General features: G+C 39.2%; 1 pseudogene; it reads left to right on the top strand.

Moving 5' to 3' along the window:
* The first annotated feature begins 1085 nt into the window (after positions 1-1085).
* Positions 1086-22552, top strand: LOC103077572 (52 kDa repressor of the inhibitor of the protein kinase-like; annotated as a pseudogene).
* The last annotated feature ends 1996 nt before the right edge of the window (positions 22553-24548 follow it).

Here is a 24548-nt window from a genome sequence, read left to right on the forward strand (position 1 = left end):
TAATGGGAATGAACTGGGTGTGCTGCTGAGAGAGCACTTCCTTTGAACAGAGTCGTCAGGGAGGTTTGATCTAAGGAGCTAACAGTAACATATAAATTGAGACAAATAAGAAGGTGCCAGATAAGCAAAGGGATAGAGGGAGAGCATCTCGGCATATTGAAGGAGCAAGAAGACAGCCAACATGGCTGGGAGAGAGGAAGTGAGGTAGAAAAATGGTTTAAGGTGACAAAGGAGTTAGGTAGGGGCCAAGTTAACTGGAGTCTTGCAAATTGGGGAACAGAGGTGCATTTTATTCTAAGCGCTTTTGGAAGGGAAATACCTGGTTGGTTTAAAGCATGGAAATGACATGCTCTGATTTATATTTTTTAAAAATCTCTCTGGTTGCTGTGTGGAAGTGGATTGTTCGTGGCAGAGAAGCAGAAGTAGGGAGACATTCAGAGGCAATTGCAGTCATCAAAGTGATGATCATGGTTTGGATTAGCATGATAGCAATGAAGATAAGGCGAGGTGGATGGATTTGAGATCTATTTTGAAGATGAAGCTACCAGACTCACTGATGGATTAGGAAAAAAAAAGAAAAATCAAGGCTTGAACTCCCGAGTGGATAGTGAGGCCATTATCGAAGACTGGGAGGTCTGGGAAGGAACAGGATGGAGGGTAGGAGAAAATTAACCATATTTGCCGTACCTCTTAGTGAGCCAAATGGAGGTAATGAATACAAAATTGGATATCCAAGTCTGGAGCTCAGAGGAGAGTTCAGGAATGAATGAGAACCTGGGAGTCGTGGCATATCAATGATATCTCAAGCCTTAGGATGGGAAGGATTATTTCCCTAGAGACAATGTAGGTAGAGAAGAGGGCCTGGAACTCTGCCCTGGGGGCCCTCCAACACATTAGAGACTAAGCTGAAAAGAAGGCTTCATCAGTGAAGATACAAAGAACTGCCAGAGAGGTATGAGGAAAACCAGGTAAATACAGACTAAGAGACATAAGAGGTTCCAGTGAAGGAAGTGGTCAGCTGTAGTAAAAGATACTGAGGGACTGGGTCAGAGAAGGACCTTGAAAAGAGTCCTGGATTTGGCAACATGGAAGTTTTCCGGGATGTGGACAACAATATCTTGGGAAAATCTGCAGGGGTGAGGAAGTGGATACAGAAACCATAGATGACTCTGTTGAGAATTTTGCTACAAAAGGGAGAAGAGAAAAAAGGCAGAAGCTGGAAGAGGATGTGGGGTTAAAGGACGTTTTTGTTTGTTTGTATGTTTTGCTTTGTTTTGTTTTAAGATGAGAGACAGACAAGTGATTAGTATTCCAGAGAGAATGATCTAGAAGGGGTGCAAGCCTGCTGATGCAGGAAGGAGGGTACTTTACAGGAGCGAAGCCAGCCCTCAGCGGCGGAGCTAATTATACTACCCAAGTGAAAGCAGACACTACCACACCTAGGAAATGTTCAGGTCTCAAACGTGTATTCTAAGACAAATCTTTTGCCTTCTGTAATAAAAATATAAAGTCTGAGTAAAAGGGTTGCAATTTGTTTTCTATAATTCCTAAAATCACAGAGCAGGGATATAAAGAAGCATCTTTAACACTCGTATTCATACCTATCTACCTTCTATTTTTGTTTCTTCCACTTATTATTTGTAGCAGCTTTTAATCAGACAAGAATCCAAAACTTGCTAAAGTGTTTTCAAAGCTTCCTCCAGCTTAAAGGTGGAAACACATTCCCCAGACCCCAGACCCCCTGCCACCTTGGGAAATGTCAGAAAATAAAAGGACTTTATTTTCTCAAATGAAATGGCTCTAAGTTTAGAGAGCGATTAAATATGAACTTAGCTGAGGAAACAAACAAAAAAGAAAAAGTGAATAAAATGCAAGGCAGAAGGAGTACAGTTTTAGAAAAATTATTGAAAAACTTCTGACAAATTAATAGTGTACTTTTAAATCATGATTCCACCGTATAAATAAGAGTGAGACCCGAATCTGGAAAAATCCCATTGAGCCATCAGGACAATATACAAAAGGAAATGTGTTGTTTGGGGACTAAAGGGTACACAGAAAATTGTACATTTATGGTGGAGCTTGGATACAGTGAATATGAAACTTGGCACTTTCTTTAAGTGTAATTAGGAGCTTGGAATGGATTCAAAGATTAGACACTGCTACCAAAAATAAAGGGATAAACAGTCACACTAAGTTTCCATTTCCATCTCTGATCTCTCTCCAACCTTCCACCACGTCCAGAATATCCCTGTTCTCAATCTTATGATCTGAACCCCATTTTCTAACCTACGATATATGTTCCCACCAGTTCCTAAAGACCACTGCTTGGGGTGAGGGTGGTGGGCTAGACAGATACAAATTTTAAAGACAGCTTCAGATTTCTAATTTCATATTTTCATTTGAGGAAGCAATACCATTGCTTTTTCCTTCATGAAATCTTTCCCAATCTTTCCAGCAGGAAGTAATCTCTCTCTTCCCTAAACTCCCACAGCACCATATCTGTGCCATTTTTAATGTGTTCTCATGTATATATGGTTATTTTTAGTTATTTTTAGTTTACCCTATTGGGTAAACCCTGGATGGAAGGGTTCAGGCTTTTCAATCTTAATATTTCCAATTGCACTTAACACAATGCCTCGTATTTAGTAAGTATTGAATAAATATTTAAATATTGGCTGAAAAGTTTTACGAGATTTTTATGACATGAAGGTGCCTGATTCAGGGTAAAACGACAGTGTGTTTGGATTGGAAGATTGCTGTTCAGCTCTTTACTATCAGAGCCATCGCTCTGGACCACCTCAACCTCGGGGCACTGCTGGCACTGAGCTCTGTGTGAGTGGAGGCCCCAGATCTTTGAAACAAAGTGTCCCCTTTTCCTACTGAGACCTTTCATTGCTACAGGGTTACATCCTTCACTGCACACCCTCAAGGTATGAGGAGGGCAGCATAACAGAATGAGTAAAAGCATGGACTCTGGTGCCAGACAGCTTGGGTTCCATAGCCTCCCACTCAGACCTCCCTTCAAGAGAGAGGGGCAGAGCCCCCAGTGGCTGCTTTGGATTCCCTGCAGCACTGGTGGCAGACCACACTCCTCTTAGACTCCTCCCAGCTGTGACTGAGCAACATGAGGCTATGAAACTCCACCATTCGTGCTGCCTGAGGGAATCTCCCACTTTGACCCAGGGACTCCCCACCCATCAGTCTGTCTGAGGCTTCCCCAGATCTGCACAGGAGTCTGAGTCTCTCGCTACCCAGTCCTTCCTTCCTTCTTGCCTTTCACAAATATCACACCTGCATCTCGGTCTGAAGCCTGTCCCTGCCCACTCCTCCTGCCTCTTCCTTCTTTATCTGTCATAGATGTTTGTCCCAGTAAGCCTCATCTGTGTCTGCTCTCACCCTGGTATTTGTTCTCAGAGAACCGATAAGGATACAAGTTCAAATCTTGGCTCTTTTATTTTATAACTTCAACATGTAACTTCGGGCAAATAATTAATTTTTATTTTTGCCTCTGTTTCCTCACTTGCAAAAATAGGAAAAGAATAGCACCAACTTCATACGGCTGTTGTGAAAATTAAATTAATTCCTGTGTGCAAAGCACTTTGGACAGTGCTCAGAGACCAAGCCTTCTGCAAGTGTTAGCTATGATGAATTTTTCAGTGCCCGAGGCCGAATAGGCCTTTAATCAATGTGCGATGAATGTTAAATTCCTGTTGGAAGTAAACATCACTATTATTTCAATAATCAGTGGAAAGTATTTCTGACTCTGTTATGTGAATAACATTAATTCTCCACTCCTCTTGGTAGGTATTGCTGTGTTCTTAATCTCCAGATTCATCTGCGGAATAGTATTCTGAAATGATTCTAGGATAATTTCCTGAGTCCCTAAGCATTCCATTATTTTTTTTTAGTTAAAATAAATTATGTTAGTTAAATCCTTTGCTCCTGCCTATATTCACTTGTTCTTCCTAACTCTTTGGTGAAAAAGAAGAACGACCCTCGTCCTGTTTATGACAGTTAGGAAAAGTACGACTCTACTCCTTCTTTTCTCTAGACTAAACATTCCCAGTTCTCCCAATGCTTTCTTTTTGATCTTCATTTCCAAACTATTTATCACTTGTGCTCTTTTTCCTTGAAAGTTCTCCAGAGTTCCAAATAGTTGAGCCATGCACTGAAGAAACGTCTCCAAGTAGGTTTAAGTGATTGCAAATAGAAGCAATAAGAACTTTGCTTGTCTTCCCCAAAAATCCTGTGGTTAATAAAATCCAAGGAAGACAGTTTCTTTCTTTAATTTATAACTTCACTTTATTGGGGGGGAAAGCAGTAGATTAATAAGGAATTAAGTGGAAGCAATTGGTTTTGCATCTGGACCTAGTTACTATAAAAGAAATTCAGTATGAAGAGTTTCTATTTTTAATTAGAATAAAATGCATTTGTTTATCATTGTTAAAAAGCTAATTTGAAAGGCTTAATATTAATTAGTTCACATATGATTTGCTGGTAACCACGTAACTAAGAAAAATTTTCAGGGATCAGAACTTAAAAGGTGCTCTAAATTTCTGTCAAAAATAAACAAGCAAAACAAAACAAAACACCAATTAAAACTAGAATTTTGTTTCCTAATACATCTTTTTTGGCAGTTCAACGACTTTATGGTGCCAAAGTCAAATCCTTGATTAGAATGTTTGTTTTGAATCCTATTTTTAAGTAAGCACTACCTTTTGTATCCCTTACTAGTCCTTATAAATCAGGCCTGTTTTTACTTCCTCTCCATTTGCTGAAAATGAACGGTGAAGCATAGTTTCCACGGCCCCCTGGCTTCTGATCTGGAGTATCCATGAGCAGAATAATCGCAGACAGTCTGTGCAGACTTGATCAGTAGTCTCAGCTTCATATGTTGGTGTTTGTGACAGGCAGTCCAGGCCACCAGCCACCAGGCTCACAGTACAATGCCTGGCACTGCGTCAATCACACCAATCAGTGGAAACAGGTGGGGAAGCTTGTAATTCACCTATAGAAGTGTGGAGAAAACGATGGGTTTTCTGAGAAATAGCCTGTAGGCATTTCCCCCTTTTTTAACATCAGGATTATCCAGAGATACCAACAGACTAAGCTCAGTTTGCCATTCTTTATTCAGATTGAAAAGCTTTGCCTCATCTGTAAATAAAATAAATGGGAGACAACCACTCAAAGAGGGAAATCAGAGATTTAGAACACGTTGGGATGTGGCAACAACAAGAGTGTAGCAGGGGACAGGAAGGCGACAAGACAATGAGTCTTAAGCTTCCCTAAAACTAACAAGAGCTGTGCTTTTAAAAGCTTGTCATCTGAAACCAACGCGGGGTTGAGAGAGAAAATTAGTGCATTCTGAGGCCCTTGCCTTAAAAAAAAACTGAAAAGTCCACGTGCTTAAAAAAAAACAACAGATACTAAAACTAAAATAAAATTGAATTACAAATTACTTAAACTCTCCCACCACGACTCCCCCAGCTGTCCCAGATTTTTCTCATCAAAGGAGGTTTTGTAATACAATCAACAAATCAGAGATGTAAACATGGAAGAAAAGAATACGATCTCCTTGGTTACGTGTAGGCCCGTTAGTCCAACATGGTTTCATGTATTTAAAACTCATGCTGAAGTTGGAATGTCTACAACCGATCATTTTTCCCCGTTAAGAACAAAGCTAAGAATGGGAATAAGAATAGAAAACAACAAAAAGTCCTCAGTAAGGTAGCCCAAGAGTCATAGGATTTTATGAGATGCTAGTAAACCAGTGAATCATTTTCCCATCCATTCCTTTCACATAATGGACTAGATGCCAACTCTGGTCATTGCTCTTTCTATCATCCTTCCCCCTCCTTTCTGGAAATGCACACAAGTCAAATTCAGGGGTGTGGCTTGTGTAAGTCCTCTGGGCTGAGAATGAGGACCCCTGGAGCCTGGACCTACCACTGATACGAGCTGTGTGACGCTGGACCTCAGATTCTTCAGAAGTCAAGAGAAAGAGTTAGACCAGATGGTTTGATAGGGCTGCCATAACAAAGTACCACAGATGGAGTGGCTTAAACCAGTGGTCACCAACCTTTTTGGCACCAGAGACCAGTTTCATGGAAGACAGTTTTTCCACGGACCAGGGGGGCAGGGGTTGGTTCAGGCAGTAATGCAAGCAATTGGGAGCCATAGGGAGTAGAGGGGGAGCGGCAGATGAAGCTTCACTCGCTCGCCTGCCACTCACCTCCTGCTGTGCGGCCCAGTTCCCGCGCACAGGTACCGGTCCATGGCCCGGGAGTTGGGGACCCCTGGCTTAAACAACAGAGTGTATGCTCTCACAGTTCTAGAGCCTGGAAGTCCAAGATCTAGGCGTTGGCAGGTTTTGTTTCTTCTGAAATCTCTCTCCTTGGCTTGCAGGTGGCTGTCTTCTCCCCGTGTCCTCACGTCATGTCTGTGTCCTAATCTTCTCTTCTTATAAGGAAACCAGTCAGAGTGGATTAGGGCCAACCCATATGACTTCATAATCACCTCTTTAAAGGTCCCGTCTCCAAATGCAGTTACATTCTGAGGTACTGGCAGTTGGAACATATGAATTTTGGGGGAACACAATTCAGCTCATAACAGTCTCCAGGGTAACTTTCAATTCCAGAGTTCTCTGATCTCTTTTCTCTCTCAAATACTGCCTTTTCATTAGCTTATCTTCCCTTTTCTAACATGGAGAGACTCAGCCTGCTATCTTTATAGACTGCAGGGAACTGAGGCTGCACTTTTAGGCTGTCTGTAGTCTTACTCCGTTTAAGTTAAAGCTACTCAGTAGGGTAGGCGGCACCATTCCAGACAGTAGGTGGGTCAACATGAATTTTCTGCACTTTTTCTAAAGACAGGACCATTGAGCCTATGGCCATTGGAGACTCTTCGTTAAGGACCGTGAGAATTTTCTACAATTATTTTTTGCAAGGACGCCAACACTTCCACCTTACTCTGCCTTCCAGACTTATGTGTTGTTTACGTTCTTTCAGATTGCAAGAAACAGAATTGTTCTTGGGTTTTCTAAAATCATTTGTTGAGTTGTTTTATTTTCCCATAAGGATACAAGGGCAAGTAAGGAAGACAGAATCTCAGCAAGGCTTTGCAGAGAATGAAACACTTAAAAATACTATGAAATTCCAAGGTTCTAGACAGCTCGTTTCTTCAGGGAAGATATCCGTTGTTCATTACTCAGAGTGACTTTGGGTGACAAAATGATCATTCTATCTCTACCTCTACTGCTCCCTGAGTCTCTCTGATGTCTTTGAGTTCTACCTCCTTGACACAGAGGATGAGTGGCTGGCCAGTCAGCAGTCAGTACGCATGCACTGCCTCTGTTGGATAGAGCTCTTCTACCAAACCACCCCATTGGATATTGGTTAGCTTAGCAATGGCTGGCTCCTGTCAGCTGTCTATGTCTGGTCCTATCAACCTCATGATGAGACCACATGGCTCTAAGTAAGGTGACTAATGGCCGAGGACTTCCTTTGAGATGACATTAGGTGTTCTAGGTACTCTAAGATTTCAAAAAAGTAGAAAGTAGAGCCAGCAGTCAACTCACTAACTATTCGCAGTATATCTCACCTTTTTCCTTCCATTTACCAAGAAGCTAAAGAGTAGTTTGTATTCATTGTCTTTACTCTCTCACCTTCAACCACTACTATCCTAGTCCTTGAAATTCTGAGCCCACCTTCCTTAACTCTAACTGAAATTACCTTCCAATTTTAACATCAATTTGTCATTTTCTCCTCAAACTTGCTGCTGCACTTAAAACTGTTGATTGACCACCCTTACTTGCAAAGCCTCTTGCCTTGGCTTCTGTGACTGCATTATTCAGGGGATGGAAAGTGGACCACAAGCTGTAGGGCAAGCCTTGGAGGCAATGGCCCCGCGGATTCTCCCCACTCAACATCCATGCAGCACTGTGTGTGTTAACTCTATTCCATTCAATACATTTATTTTTGTGTACCTACCATATTTGCGATGATTGAGTAATGGGGAGGAATTCCAGATAACACCAATGTTTGGACTTAGATGAATGAAAAAATAGATGTGCAGATACTTAAGCCTTACTCCTTATACCCAAGTAGACACTAAGATATATTGATTCCAACTCCATAATATTGCTCACATTTATTCCTCTTCTTTATCCCTATTACCCTGGTAGAATTCCCCACTACCTTTGACCTGGCTTAGTGGTTAACAAACTGAGCTCTGAACAGCTCCTGGAAATCCCAGGGAGACTCCTCAAGGACTTCTGTAGGTGTCCTACAGAAGGCAAGAAAGTGGTGTAGCCCCTCACAGGGACCGTTCCTGCCTCCTCATTTAAACAGGATCAGTTATGTGTTTTGTTTTGTTTGTTCTTGGAAAAAACCTTTTTTATTTTACTTTTTTAAAAAACCCCACTGGTCCACGTATTGATTCTGTCGCATCATAAGACTCTATCTTCAGAGTACCTCCCTTACAATCCACTTTATAGTTGGCTTTCAGGTCATTTAAAGCGAAGCACCCTTCTGATCATGTCCTTTCTCCACTGTCTGGAAATGCACTACTAGATACGGTAGCCATTAGCTGTATATGACTATTAAGAATCTATAAAAGAGTGGATATATGTATATGTAAAACTGATTCACTTTGCTGTACAGCAGAAACTAACACAACATTTAAAATCAACTATACTCCATTAACATTTTAAAAAAGAATGAACCCTAATGTAAAAAAATAAAAATTAAAAAAAAATTAATTTAAACTAAATTAAAAATTCAGTTCATTAGTTGCACTAGCCTACTTCAAGTATTTGATAGCCACATGTATCTCGGGGCCACCATATTGCACAGCTCGTATTTGGAACATTTTCATCATTGCACAAGTTTCTATTGGATAGAGCTGGCCCAGCTCACTAGATAAAAATTTCTGACTTTGATTTAGGACTTAAATCTATCCTTTCTAGGCCCTTCTGCTGCTGTTTTCCTTCATATAATGATCCAGCTAGACTGAACTGTTCCCAAATATACCTACTCACTTCTGCCTTCATGCCTCAGCTTACCCAGCCCTGCCCAGAGTACCCTTCACTCCATCACTGTATGCCCAACCCTACTCCTCATTGGGGGGCTGTCCTCCATGAAGTCCTTTAAAGTTTCCCAACTCAAAGTTATTCCCTTGTCCTGCGAATTCTCGTAGGATTTTAAATGATGCACCCTAATGTCATCCACCACCATTTCTTCACGGGCAGAATCAGTGACCTGGGGACCCAGCCACGCAGCCTCTAAAGAGTACACTGGGTATGTCACATCTGCTACTTCGGGTCTACAAGGTGGTTTGGGGGAGCTTTAGGGCTTCTTAGGAGTGCATTATGAAACGCTCTAGAGATTTCCATTACTAGCTGAGAGACTGGAGATACTCTGAGGTCTCATAGTCCACAATTTGTGGTTAAGCCAAAGAGGGCAGTGTTTGTTAGTGTGTTATAGATAAGGTTATTACATATACATCCTCTGAACACCAAGTGATGAGACTTTGCCATAAGTTATACCCAAAAAGCAATCCCATCATTTACAGACATGTGTTAGGTAGAAACATCATTCTACTACCTTTACCATACATTTGTGTTTGTTTTGGCTTTGTTTTAATGCCTATGGTGGGGATTAAAACAAAACAACTGGATCTGAGTTGATCAAATCTCTTGTGGTTGATCATCAAGATGGTAGGTCAGCTAGAGCTGGGGTTGAGTCAGTTACAGGACACCCTCAAAGAATCAGCTCTTCAGAGTTCAGTTCTCTCCCACTCTAGTCCCCTTTGATTTATACTCTACCAGCCTGCAGAGTCCTGACCTCACAGCGTAAGGCTCTAATCAGATAAGCTCACCATAAACCTTTCCTTATTCTCAAAACCCCTGCTCCGTTCAAGCCCCAGCTATACTTGAGCCACCTCAGGGGAGGGCCAGACTTCAGGAGGTACTTAGAGACAGGCAGACCGTCATCATCCGTGCAGGCTGCCAACCTTCTCAGGTTACTGTGAATGATTATAGATAAAGTCTGCTTTGAATTTGTTGGGAAAGGGGGAGACTTACAATGTATTTGGTTCAGGCAATTCATTTTAAGGGTTTGGGTTCCCCAGTTTCCTGCAATCATAATCATGGTCCATTTTCACAGTCACTAGACTATCAAATCCTGTGTATATAAAATAAAGACCTAGAAAAAAATGGGAACTTTAAAATCTGTAAGTTAAAGTAGTGGTACAAATATTATTTGGGACACTGTGAAACAGTAATCAGAATTACCCTTTCGCCATCAGAAGCTAACTGCGGCAGAGAGACTGCTTTTGCCACGTTTCTAGATGTGGTAAAGATTCAGTACAACGTTGTTTAGAAATCATAAGCTTGCAGATCCCTTCTCTTCAGGGATTAAGGAAAAGGCAACCTGCTCTACCACATTTAAAATGGAAAAAAAGAAGTGTGGGTGGGGATTTTCTTCATCTTTGTCTGCACATCCAGTCTGGGGGCAGCGTTATTCATCAGAAATAAGCTTTCTTGTTTTTTAGACTGTGTTTACGACGGTTCGAAAACGTCTTCCTTATGTATGCTAATTCGTTGGTTCTGAAGCCTTTTTCCATTCCATCAAGCGCACCTTCCGAAAGGGATAGTGAAAAGTTAGGGGCTGGCTCCCCCTGGTGCCTTGGTTGGAGAACCGCAGCTGCATGTCTGAGACAATCTGCCAACGGATAAGAGTGCCCTCTAGTGCATAGAGGCAGAGTAAAGCTACAAATTAAATGCTAATTACTAATTAAATACTCATGAAAAAATGAAAACTACAAAATACTAACACTACAGGAGAAAAGTGACCAATTATGCCCGAACTATGTGCCAAGCATTGCGCTAAGGGCCGGATGAGCATTGGTGCTTTGGCTGTCCACTGCAGTGGGACACATCGTCCCCTAACACGGCAGCTTAAAATAATGATCGTTTATTATCTCCCATGGTTTCTGTAAGCCAGGAATTCCACAGCAGCTCCGTTGGATGGCTCTGGCTGGAGGTTCCTCATGAGATTGCAGTCAGATGGTGACTGGGGCATCTCCAAGACTCGTTTGTTCACATCTGGTGGCTGAGCTGGTGAGACTTGGAAGAGCTGGGGCTGGAACATCCAGCACCTCTCCCTGTCTCTCCATGACGGCCGTACCTGCCCTTTGGAAAGAATTCTCTCTCTGCTTTCTACCAAGATGCTGGTGTGTGTGTCTGTGTGTGTGTGTCTGTGCAACTCGCACAGATTTACTTAGTGCATTAAAGAAGGAACTGGCACGGTGACAACGATAGTTAAAAGGAGAGGAAGAACTATCATATCTAGTCAGTGGATGAAAAGAATGCTGAAATAAGATTACAAATTAGATGGAAACCGATCATTGTCCTATAAAACAATAAAAGCACAATCTGTAGGATTTATTTTTTTCTACTGGACAGGAATAAATTGCAATGTATAGATCTTCTATAAGTGAACATTAACTTTACAGAGCCCTCTCTGTAGACCCTCCTCTGATTCCCCAGAATAGCCAGACTTCTTTCAGGTTGGATCCCAACGAAGAGGGCCAGGAGGAAGCTGCATTGCTTTTTACGACCCAGTCTCAGAAGTCATGCAGTATCACCTCTGCTGTGCCACTCTGAAAGAGGCAGTTACAGAGGGCCACCCAGGCTCAAGGAGAGGGAACGTAAACCCCACCTGGGATGGGATATATATTTGGTGGCCATTTGTGTAAAAATACAATCGACAATTGTTTTACTTAATTCTCCCCCAAACTACATGAGGTTGCTACTATCATTATCCCAATTTTACAGTTAAAGAAATGAGGTCAAGAGACATTAAAACTGTGCTTCATATGTCCTTTCTATGTCATACTGGAGCATTGCCTAATAAGCCATGGGAAGTGTTATCTGTACATGGTTTTCAGTCTGGGCACTACTGACATTTTGCACCAGGTAATCGTTTGTTTTAAGAGCTGTCCTGTGTATTGTAGGCCGTTTAGCAGCATCCCTGGCCTCTACCCACTTGATGTCAGTAGCATTCCCTCCCTCCCTCCCCTAGGTTGTAATAACTAAAAATGTCTCCAGACGTTGTCAAATATCTTGGTGGGGGAGTGCAACTTTGGCCCCATTAAGAACCACTGTTTTAGGGGAAAGTAACTTTGTTTGATTATTTACTATTGATTAGGCCAGGCTCTGTCAATGGCCCAGGGCCTAGGCCATTTCTGATCAATGTGGAAACCCTCCACCAGGCAATCTTTGCTCTGGACCGCCCGTTGGGCTGCCTGAGACTTTTGCAGGGCAACACTGCAATTTGAGACCCTTCCTAACATATTCTTCTGCCTCCCAACTAACCTTTCACAGATAACAGGCCTGCATCCTGGTCTGCATCTACTGCAGAGCCCTTTCCTGCTTCAGGCACCACTCAAAGCTGGTAGCCATCACGCCACCCAATGTGTTCTTAGCTGTGGAAGGAATTGCCTCTAGAACTCAAAGAGGCCTACGAGGTACCGTGCTTCCTTCTCTGAGGTGGGGCTTCAAGATGCAGTGATTCGTCTTCGGCTTTGGAGGGGATATCCAGTGTGCACCTGACAATTGCACTTCTGAAAACTTCCCTGAAGTGGCAGTTCTCTGAATCTATGTGGAATTCTGAGTTGGTAGGTTTTTCTTTTTTCTTTCAGTATTTTAAAGATGTCACTCCATTATCTTCTGAGTTGTATATATTCTAATGAGAAATCTGCTGTAATTTTATTTGGACTGCCTTCAAGATTTTTTCTTTATCTTTGGTTTCCAGCAGTTTAACTGTTATTTGTCTATAGGTGGATGTCTTTTTCTCACATTTATGCTGCTTGGGGTTTCCTGTACTTCCTGGATGTGCATTTTGAAGTCTTTCTCCTTACGTTGTTTTTGTTAGCACTTCAAATATTGTCTGTCCTATTCTTTCTCTTTTATTTTCCTTATATGGCATCAACTTCTCTTCCTCTCATGCTTTGACCCAGGTGTGACAGTGCTTATATCCTTAGAAGGGCCTGTCTTCTTTAAATTTCAGACTTCTTGGCTATCCTGCAAACTTAGTTCTCTGACGGGTTCAAAAAGAGTTATAATTTTATAGTTTATCTTGCACTTTCTTGTTATTATTGTGGAAGTGATGTTTTCTTTCTAAAATATAGCTTTCTATATATATATATATATATATATATATATTTTAAATCTTTTGGGCCATGCTGCAGGCATGTGGGATCTTAGTTCTCAGACCAAGGATGGAACCTGTGCCCCCTGCATTGGCTGCGCAGAGCCTTAACCACTGGACCGCCAGGGAAGTCCCTAGTTTTCTATATCTTAAGTATAAGTGACACTTACCATAATTTTTAATTTTGTTATAATTTAAAATTTAGATAAATGATGCAAAAATAGTATGAGAAACTCCTAAATATACTTTATCCAGATTCATCAGTTATCTACATGTGCCTCATTTGCTTTATCATTCTCTCTGTCTCTCTGCCTTTCTCTCTCTTTATATATATTTATCTACCTATGTCTGTATTTATATATCTTATGAATTATTTGAGAACTGGCTGGAGTCATTGTATCTTTTACCCTAAATACTTTAATGATTATTTTTGTGAGGACTTTTCCTTATAAACAATAGTATATTTATCACAATCAATATGCTTAACATTAAGAACATATTTCTACATCTATATCATTCATATGTATAAAAATTAAGCTTACAATACACAGAAGGACTTCTCAGAATTGCCAACCCATACCCCTGTAAAAAGCAATCCTATTAACTAGGGCTCAATATCTCTCTACAGTCTTTTCAGGTAAAATTTAAATACATTGAAATGCATAAATTATAAGTGTTCAATTTAATGAGGTTTAAAAACTGACATACTCCTAATATCACACTGAAATTTAACCTCTTTATGAAGACTGCCTAGGCTAGCCACCACATGCAACTTGAACATCCCTCTACTACGAAATTTACTGCAAATATTTCTCTATATGTTCACTAGACTATGAACTCATTAAAGAAAGAGACTATGCTTCTTCATTTTGGGGCCCCCAGTTTCAAACAATATCTGGCATATAATGAGGCACCAATAAAAGTTTGTTAAATAAGTAAAATGGCGATTGGAACAAATAGCCTGCAGCTTTAAATAAGGGAGTTGTGTAATTTTCAAGTTAAGATCTTCTTACTACTTCTACTAAATCACCAGTAAGGAATGTATGATAAAAATTGTCAAGACACGAAAGGAAAAAAAAAGACAGCAGTTGAAACACTAATCAATCATTATGTTCTTACAACTCTTTACAAAGACATGAAACTCTTTTAATCATTCATGCAGCATTTTCAATTGGTGGGTGGTACAAATTACTACCACTTTTTTTTCTACAGTAAAACTTTCAGTTTTAACAAGATATTTAAAAGCAAATATATGTTACCTGTCCAAAACCTAATGGAGAAGAACTTTTATGTAGTTCCTGGTTGATATTCTAACACCTGAGATTTACTATTTTCAGTTGTCTAAAAGCAATGGTAGTCAAATCTGTTGACAGACAGCTATTTCCTCAATATCACTAACTATCTTGGCAAAGGGATAGGCTACGTGAATTGAAATTTGATTATGCAGTTGCTTCAGAGTCATGTCTGTAGTTGCTCTTCTTTTTCTTATTAAAAAAACAAAATATATACTCTTTTGAATATAATTAACTAAGTAAATGTTTTTAATTTCCGTGAGAAAGTACTACAGAATAGTTTTATGTAGTAAAACTAACCCTAAAATAGATACATAGAGTCAGGAGTTTTCTTGTAGTTCCCTTATCTGTTTCAAGTCTTCAGAGCTTATTGATACGCTATTTATATTTCCTAGGATGACTGATCAAATCCTTCTAATCAATAAAAATTCAGCTTAAGAATCATTTCCCCTTTGGATCTTTGTAATAACAAGTAAGTAGTATCACCTCTGCTCAACTGCCATACCTTATATACAACTCTATTCTTATACTTTCTCATGCTATATTTTAGTGATGCATTTTCATATCATTCTCTTCCACTACACCAAGACAGTCCATTAGAACTTTTTGGATGATTGAAATGTTCTATATGTGTTCTAGTCACTACTGTAATAAAAGTATAGCACGAGACTCTGAGCTCTGTGAGGGCAGAGACTGTATCTTATTCACTTTTATGTATCCAGTACCTAGGACATAGCAGATCCTTGATAAATATGTGGGGATAAACACAACCAATCAATCAAAGAATAAATCAAGGGATTTCCCTGGTGGCGCAGTGGTTAAGAATCCGCCTACCAATGCAGGGGACATGCGTTTGATCCCTGGTCCAGGAAGATACCACATGCCATGGAGCAACTAAGCCCATGAGCCACAACTACCGAGCCTGAGCTCTAGAGCCCACAAGCCACAACTACTTAGCCTTTGCACCACAACTGCTGAAGCCCATGTGCTCTAGGGCCCGTGTGCCACAACTACTGAGCCCACATGCTGCAACTACTGAAGCCTGCATGCCTAGAGCCCGTGCTCCACAAGAGAAGCCACTGCAATGAGAAGCCCGTGCACCGCAATGAAGAGTAGCCCCCGCTCACCACAACTGGAGAAAGCCCGTGCGCAGCAACGAAGACCCAACGCGGGCAAAAATAAAATAAATAAATTTTTAAAAAAGAGAGAATCTCTTAAAAGAAAAGAATAAATTAAACATTTTACAGTGGTAGAGTAGAAGAAAATCTACTTACAACCAACACCAGGCAACAGCTACATGAGGTAATGGGAAAACTAATTAGTAATCTCTGATTTCTCAGTGAATTAAAAAGTAATGCAAATAGATTTCCAGTAGTGGAAAAGTAGCTTCTGGCAGTCAACTCACTCTCAGAGAACAACTATAAACTCTAACTAAAATACAAAATATAATAATTTGAAGGCAGTCAGTGGAACTAAAAGAAACGAAGTAAATCTATATTTGAAAGAAGTAAATGGCACAGGGTAATTTTCCTGTTTTGATACAGATTTTTGTTTGAGGCTAAGCCCTAGTTTCAGCTTTTTGCTGAGTGGCTAAAATTCTACTAGAAATCCATAGTCTTACTGGCTTGGAAAGCCATAGGTCAGAGTTTGGGGACACCACACAGCTGGAACCTGAGGGGGGTTGGAATCCTGGAAAGGTGAAAGCAATAGACATGGTGGGGAGAGGGGGATTCTGTATATAAACTTGGCCAAAATCTCTGGTTGATCCCTGAACTACATACACATGGGGTAACCTTCAAATAGGCCAATTAAATCTAAAAGAAAGGCAATAAGTGGAAACTGACCTTGAGATGACCCAGATGTTAGAATTAGCAGATAAGGATTTTAAAGCAACTATTATAACCATCTCAAGGATTTAGAGGAAAACACACTTATGATTAACAAATAGAAAATCTTAGCAGAGAAACTGAAACCACAAAAAAGAACCAATTGAAAATTCTAGAAATGGAAAATATAGTATTTACAATTAAAAATTTACAAAGTGGCTTGACATAGACCGAAATGAGAAAAGAGTAAGTAAATTTGAAAATAGATCAATAGAAAGTGTCTAAGTTGAAAAATTGAAAGAAAAGGTTGGAGAAAATAAAGAGTGTCAGTGAGCTATGCAGGCACTGTAGAAAGGTCTAACATTTGTGTACTTGCTGTCTTAGAATAAGAGAGAAAAAAATATAGAAGGAAATGATAGTGATAATTTCCCCAAATTTGGTGAAAGGCATGCATTTACACATCTAACAAGTCCAGTAAACCCCAATCAGGAAAAATACAAAGAAAAGCATATCTAGGCACATCAGAGTCAAACTTCTAAAAGCCATAGTTTCAAAGAAACTCTTGAAAGCAACTGCAGACTAGCTACAGATTAATTTATTACATGCAGTGGAATGATATGATTTAACAGTGATTTGTTGTCAGAAACACTGGACACAAGAAGATAATGGAATGACATCTCTAAAATGCTGAAAGAAGAAAAAAGTCAATTCAGTGCAGTGAAAATAACCTTCAAGAATGGAAGCAAAATAAAGATAGATGAAAACTAAGAGAACTTTTTATCAGCAGACTTGCAGTACAAAAAACCCACAGAAGTTCATCAGTTGAGAAAAATTGATGCCAAAGGAACATTCAAATGTTCAGAGGAAAGTGAAGTACCAAAAATGATAGATGTGTGGCTAAATGTAAAAGATTTTTTCCGTAGTTTTTTAGAAATATGTATGACTGTTTAAGCAAAAATTATAACATTTTATTGTTTGATTTATTATATTTGTAGATAAAATATAGACAACTAAAAAATAAAGGAGCTTAAAAATCTATATTTTTTGAAAGATCATTATACTTTGTATGACATGGTCCAATATTAAATGTAAGAAAAATGTGAAAAATTAGGGATACTGTATATTGTGGTTCCTAGAGCAACCAGTTGAAATAATGCAAAATGATATAACTGAAATGCCACAATCCCTTAAAGAGGATTCTCAAAAAGATTCAATTAAATCAAAAGAAATTAAGAAAGTAGGAGCAGAGAATCAAAAAACAAATACAAAAATGATGGGACCAAAGGAAAACAACTAGTAAAATGGTTGGTCCAAACTCAACCACATCAATAATTGGATTAAATGTAAATGGACTAAACACTCCAAATAGTAGTCATAAATTCTCAGGATAAAAAAAATAAGACCCAACATAATCTCTCCATAAGAGATGAACTTTAAATATAAAAATACAAACAGGTTGAAAGTAAATGATATCAAAAGATAAATCATGCATACAGAAAACCTAAGAAGGTTGGAATAGGTAGATTAACATGAGATATAATAGATGCCAAGGCAAAGAGTATTACCAGAGATAAAGAGAGACACACTAGAACAATAAAAAGGATAAATTTATTAAGACATAAGAATCATACATGTATGTGCCTAATAAAAGAGGTTCAAATACATTAGATGAAAAAGTAACATAATTAAAGGAAGAGACAAATCCACAATTACAGTGGAGTCTTCTCTCAGCAATTGACAGAACAAATAGACAAAAGATCTCAGTAACACTATAACTTCCTTCACCTACTTGACATTTATAGAACACTACACCTAACAATTGCAGGATAAACATTCTTTTCAAGTGCACATGGCATATTAACCAAGATAAACCATTTGCTGGACTATAAAACACGTTCTAATATATTTTAAAGGATTGAAATAATATAGACTATGTTTTCTGATCACAGGCAATTAGTTAGAAATCGACAACAATAAGATATGTAGGAGGGATAAAACCTAAATATTTGGAAATTAAACAACATACTTGTCAATAATTTATGGGTAAAGGAAAAATGACAAGGTACATTAGAAAATATTTCAAACTGAATTATAATGAAAATATAGCATATCAAAATTTGTGAGCTACAGCTAAAGGAAAATTTATAGCTTTTAAATGCCTAGATAAGGAAAGGATAAAGGTATAAAATCAATGACCTAAGAGTCTACAGTAAGACCTAGAGAAAGTAGAGCAAAGTACATACGGTCCCCAACTTACAACGGGTCAACTTACGAATTTTGAACTTTACAATGGTGCAAAAGCAATGTGCATTCAGTAGGATTTGAATTTACAATTTTGGTCTTTTCCCAGGCTAGCGATATGTAGTATGATTCTTGGGATGCTAGACAGTGGTAGCAAGCTGCAGCTTCCAGTCAGTGCCACAATCACAGGGTAGACAACTGATACACTTACAACCATTCTGTTTTTCATTTTCAGTACAGTATTCAATAAATTACATGAGATATTCAACACTTTATTATAAAATAGGCTTTGTGTTACATGATTTTGCTCAACCACAGGTTACTGTTAAGTGTTTTGAGCATGTTTAAGGTAGGCTAGGCTAGCCTATGATGTTTGGTAGATTAGGTATATTAAATGCATTTTCGACTTAGGATATTTTCAACTCACAATGGGTTTATTGGGACATAACCTCATTGTAAGTTGAGGAAGATCTGTAAATCCAGAGTAAGTAGAATGAAGGAAATAGTAAAGAGGAGAAATCAATGAAATAGAAAATAGATAAATGAAAGAGAAAATTAACACATAATTTTTTTTTCTTTTTGAGACAATAACAAAGTTGATAAGCCCTACATAGGTTGATAAAGAAAAAAATAAGAAAAATTACCAATATCAGGAATAAATGTGTGAAAATACTACAGATGCTACAGATATTGTAAACAACTTTATGTTAATAAATTCAACAACTAGATGAAATTTCTGAATAAAACAACTTACCAAAACAGACACAGAAGAAATAGGAAATTTTACTGGCCCTATACCTATTAAGTAAATTGAATTTGTTATTGAAATCTTTTCTCAAATACAACATTGGGGTCAGACGGTTTCACTGGTGAACTCTGCTAAACATTTAGGTAAGAGATCAATCTTACACAAATGCTTTCCAAAACAGAAGAGGAGGGAACACTTTGCAATGTGTTTTTTGAGGCTAGCATGACTCTGATACTAAATCTGACACATACATTTTTAAAAAAGAAAATTAAAACACCAGTCATGTCAAACTGCCCACCTAATTTAGTTTCCTTCCTCCACTAGCAACAGGCAGACAAGCTTCCCTGAATTGCGGGGAGGGGAGGGAAGAGCAGGCTGGCTGGCTGGTGGGCAACAGTATCAAACTTTTGCACAGCCCCCAACTAAACATGGAAGATAATACAGTCCAATCTGACTTTCTTTAGGTTCCTGAAAGATCTGGACAGAAGCCAGAAGTGGGTGAAGAAATGTAAGATATGTGACTTAGAAGATAAAACACCTGATCTGCTAAGCAAACATTACTGCCAAATGCTTTAAGGAACCTATGGTTTGTGGAACGAGTACTTAAAAAGGAGTTCTTTGAGATTATGCTATGCCAGCAGTAGTTGATTTCACCAGTCATCTGAACAATCCACGTGGAGACATTGAAAATTAGTAAAATAACTGAGTGATCATGAAATAAGAACACAAACAGAAAAAGAAACGGTAAAACTTCTGAACAGGAACGAACTCAGAAACAAAGAAACCATAACAATCCTCACCACTCCAATGCAGAGGAAGAAGGTAAAGAACAAGATGAAGGCATTTTTATCCTTAAACTTTGCAGAGAATGAAAACAAGGAGCAGCTAAAATCTTCATCTGAAGTTTGATTTTTATAAAGCACAAGTCTGGATTAACATGAAGCTGACAAAATCTCTAAAGATATCTTTTCTCCTGCTGGAGTGCAGAGGATATTCTGGTGAGGCAGTTCTGAGAAAGTGCTTTTGAGACAGTAGCAGTTACACATCCATCCTTTTGAAAACACAGCAGAAATAGGTGCTGGACACTGCAAGAGTGCCACTGGAGAGAAACAGGGAAGTGAGAGACTCACCTTTTCCTTTTTCACTGATAATAAGATGGACATGGTAGGGGAGGAGCAATCACCAGTACTGGTGAGGTTCATCAATGAATCTCAATCCAGACAGAGGAATATGAGCTTTCTACCTTCTGAAGTCAATGCAGAAATTCTGGCTATGAACTTTCACACTGTGACAATGCAAGAGTGGGGGACAAACATGGAGCACTGATGTGGTCTGGCTTAGATTATGTCTAGTGGACTTTCTCCCAAACGCAACTCATGGTAACTAGACTTTTAGAGAAACAACCCCAAAATATCTACACAGTCTATTCTTCCTCTGCCTTAAATATGTAGTTGTCAAAAGCAGTGTCTGCTGTGGGAGTATCTGTTGCTTTGGAAGAAATTAAAGATGTTTGTTCTTTTTTCTGTTGATCACAACTACTTTAGAACTTAACAATGTAATATCTGTCCTCTTTCAGAACAGTGAAGGATAAAAGGCACATGAACTGAAGGAAGTTTGCCAGTCTCAATGAATAGGCGGGTATGATGCTCTTGAAAATTTTGTAGAACTCCTGTAAAGACTTGTTTTGTGTTTAGATGGTATAAATAATGATACGAATGTTAGATAGAATAACTTTATAATTGCTTGAGCTTTTGTTCTCTGTAGTGCATTAATAGATTTTGTTTTAATTATTATTATTGTTCATAAAAATATCCTATTTTTAAAAATAGCCTTTGGAAAAAATTTCCAGGGCCGCATTTCCAATATTTCTTTGCAGTAGAGTTGCACTCTATGAAGAGATGGAAAATATTTATGTTTATTGTAAATTTTGATTTGAGAAAGCCATGATTGAGCACCAAACTTGATATTTAAATGGAATTTCCTGGAACTTCCTCTGGGCTCAGCAAGATAATCTCAACTAACCATTGAGAATTAGTATAAACAAATACTTAGTATCCCAACAATGAAACACATTATTCAGGACGTTAAAGATATTTTCTTACAATAGCACCTCACAAGTCCTTTTTTTTTCTAAATTTTCTTAGTTTTTTTTTTAAATTAATTTTTATTGGAGTACGGTTGCTTTACCATGTTGTGTTAGCCTCCACCGCACAACAGAATGAATCAGCCATACGCATACAGATATCCCCTCTCCCTTCTGGACTTCCCTTACATTTATGTTACCGCAGTGCACTAGGTGAGTTCCCCTGTGTTATACAGCATGTTCCCATCAGTTGTCCATTTTATACATAGTATCAATAATGTATATTTGTCAATCCCAGTCTCCTAATTCCTCCCACCCCACCCTTTTCCCCATTGGTATCCATACATACAGCAATCCCACTACTAGGCATATACCCAGAGAAAAACATAAATCAAAAAAACACATGCACCCCAATGTTCATAGCAGCACTATTTACAATAGCCAGGACATGGAAGCAACCTAAATGTCCATCAACAGAGGAAGGCATAAAGAAGATGTGGTACATATATACAATGGAATATTACTCAGCCATAAAAAGGAATGAAACTGCGTCATTTGCAGAGACGTGGATGGACCTAGAGAGTGTCATACAGAGTGAAGTAAGTCAGAAGGAGAAAAGCAAATATTATATAATAATGCATATATGTGGAATCTAGAAAAATGGTACAAATGATCTTAGTTGCAAAGCAGAAATAGAGACAGACGTAGAAAACAAATGTATGGGCACCTCACAGTTTTTAAATGCTTATGTCTTATAGCACCAGTCCTGGAACAGCTCACATTCAACACCATGCCAACATGTACCCAAGTGACTTATCCATTCCCAACACACTCTCTGCCAACCTTCACTGTTGGAGAATCAAACAAAACACAGAGAAAAGGACATAGAGCTTCCATTAACCATGTACAAAACCCCCTACCTGTCTCACTTCAATTTTTTTCTTAATGTCTATGCATGGCTGAAGGTCCTGTGTATTCTTCCTTGATGAAGTTTGAGAATGAGAGCAATGAAATTAGATGAAAGCATCTTAAGCAAAATTAAGAAATATTTCAACAGACCAGAGGTCAAATAACTTTACTTTAACATAAATCTTGATATAAAATATGATCTTAATTTAATGGTAGACACATATATCAAACTACGAATTTAAGCCAGAGTTTCCTACAAGTACTTTAAAAAGAACACTGAAAATACCTAAGAGAAGTTTTAAAAATTGGTTTTATCCTTACAGTTGATATTTGGAGGAAAAGCTCTAAGGTGTATGTAGGCCATTCAATCACTGACTATTTGCTTCTGAGCCTTCCATTGAATGCATTAAACATTGATAAACTGCTGGTTAAATGGCTGCTGTTTGAACTTTTATTCTCTGAAGACCTCTCATTTCAGAAGACAGCATTGAAAGAACATTTCATTTCTCTGTGATTTCTCTTGGTGGTACTCCGGGGAAATTTTAGTTGAGTCACTTGAAATAGAACATTATTATTGCCATGAATCAAATTATTAGGTATTAGTTTCCAGTTCTTTGAGGAAATAAATGTTGGAGAGGTGTGGGGAGAAGGAATATATTTCATAAAATACTGCAATAAAGCTTAGGACTGACCATTGACTAGTAGGTGTTTTAGTATGTGGTTAAAAATCTGTAATGGGCAGCTAAGGAAATTACCAACAAGTAGAATAAACTTTGAGATCACCAAACAGAGATTGCAGTGTAGATTTTGTCTCCATTAAGTAGAAAATTGAAGTTCGAATAGAAAGCAATCCACTGTGGTTCTTCTTCTGGATGTTATTTACAATCATTTGTCGAATTTATAACTTAGCTGAGTATAGTCTTTCTAGCAGGTGTACATTGAACACTTTTCTTTCATGGTCAAGATAGAATCAGAAGCCAAGGCTACTGACCATCTATTTGACTGTTTTTTCTCTCCATGACCATACCTACTGCCTTGTTTTTTGTTTGTTTGTTTTTGTTGTTGTTTTGTTTTTGCGGTACGCGGGTCTCTCACTGTTGTGGCCTCTCCCGTTGCAGAGCACAGGCTCCGGACATGCAGGCTCAGCAGCCATGGCTCACGGGCCCAGCCGCTCTGCGGCATGTGGGATCTTCCCGGACCAAGGCACGAACCCGCGTCCCCTGCATCGGCAGGCGGACTCTCAACCACTGCGCCACCAGGGAAGCCCTGCCTTGTTTTGATTTATAAAAATTACCTGGGAAAAATAGGAATTTTTTTTTGCTTATATAAAAATAATACAGAAATTATTGCTGTTATTTTGGTGAGAAAAATTTTGTACAGTGTGTTTTAATCTAAACAAAATGTAAATTTTATTTTTTTAAAGAAAATTACAAAAAAATCCTTTATAACCATAAATGCAAAACTCCTTAACGAAATATTCACAAATGGAATCCACCAATATATTAAAAGAATGATATACCATGACAAAGTAGAGTTTAACCCAGGAATGCAAGGTTGGTTTCACATTTAAAAGTCAATCAAGGAGTGCTGTACTGGACTCCCTCTAGGCACCAAGACGAACCCATCTCATTTTCTTTTAAAAAATTAATAATATTGGGGGCGGTGGAAAGATGGCGGAGGAGTAAGACGCGGAGATCACCTTCCTCCCCACAAATACACCAGAAATACATCTACATGTGGAACAACTCCTACAGAACACCTACTGAATGCTGGCAGAAGACCTCAGACCTCCCAAAAGGCAAGAAACTCCCCACGTATCTGGGTAGGGCAAAAGAAAAAATTAATTAAAAACAGAGACAATAGAATAGGGACGGCACCTGCACCAGTGGGAGGGAGCTGTGAAGGAGGAAAGGTCTCCACACACTAGGAAGCCCCTTCGCGGGCGGAGATTGCGTGAGGCGGAGCGGGGAGCTTCGGAGCCGCGGAGGAGAGCACAGCAACAGGGGTGCGGAGGGCAAAGCCTGCCAGGTTCCCGGGATCCAGGGACAATTTCTCAGGGAGAACACACGGCGGGCCTCAGGCTGGGGCAACGTCACGCCGACTTCTGCCGCCGCAGGACCGCTCCGCACTCCGTGCCCCTCCCTGCCCCCGGCCTGAGAGCGCCAGAGCCCCCGAGTCAGCGGCTCCTTTAACGCCGTCCTGTCTGAGCAAAAAGCAGACGCCCTCCAGCGACCTACA

This window comes from Lipotes vexillifer, unplaced genomic scaffold (assembly GCF_000442215.2).
Source record: "Lipotes vexillifer unplaced genomic scaffold, Lipotes_vexillifer_v1.1 scaffold1773, whole genome shotgun sequence".
Taxonomy (NCBI): domain Eukaryota; kingdom Metazoa; phylum Chordata; class Mammalia; order Artiodactyla; family Lipotidae; genus Lipotes; species Lipotes vexillifer.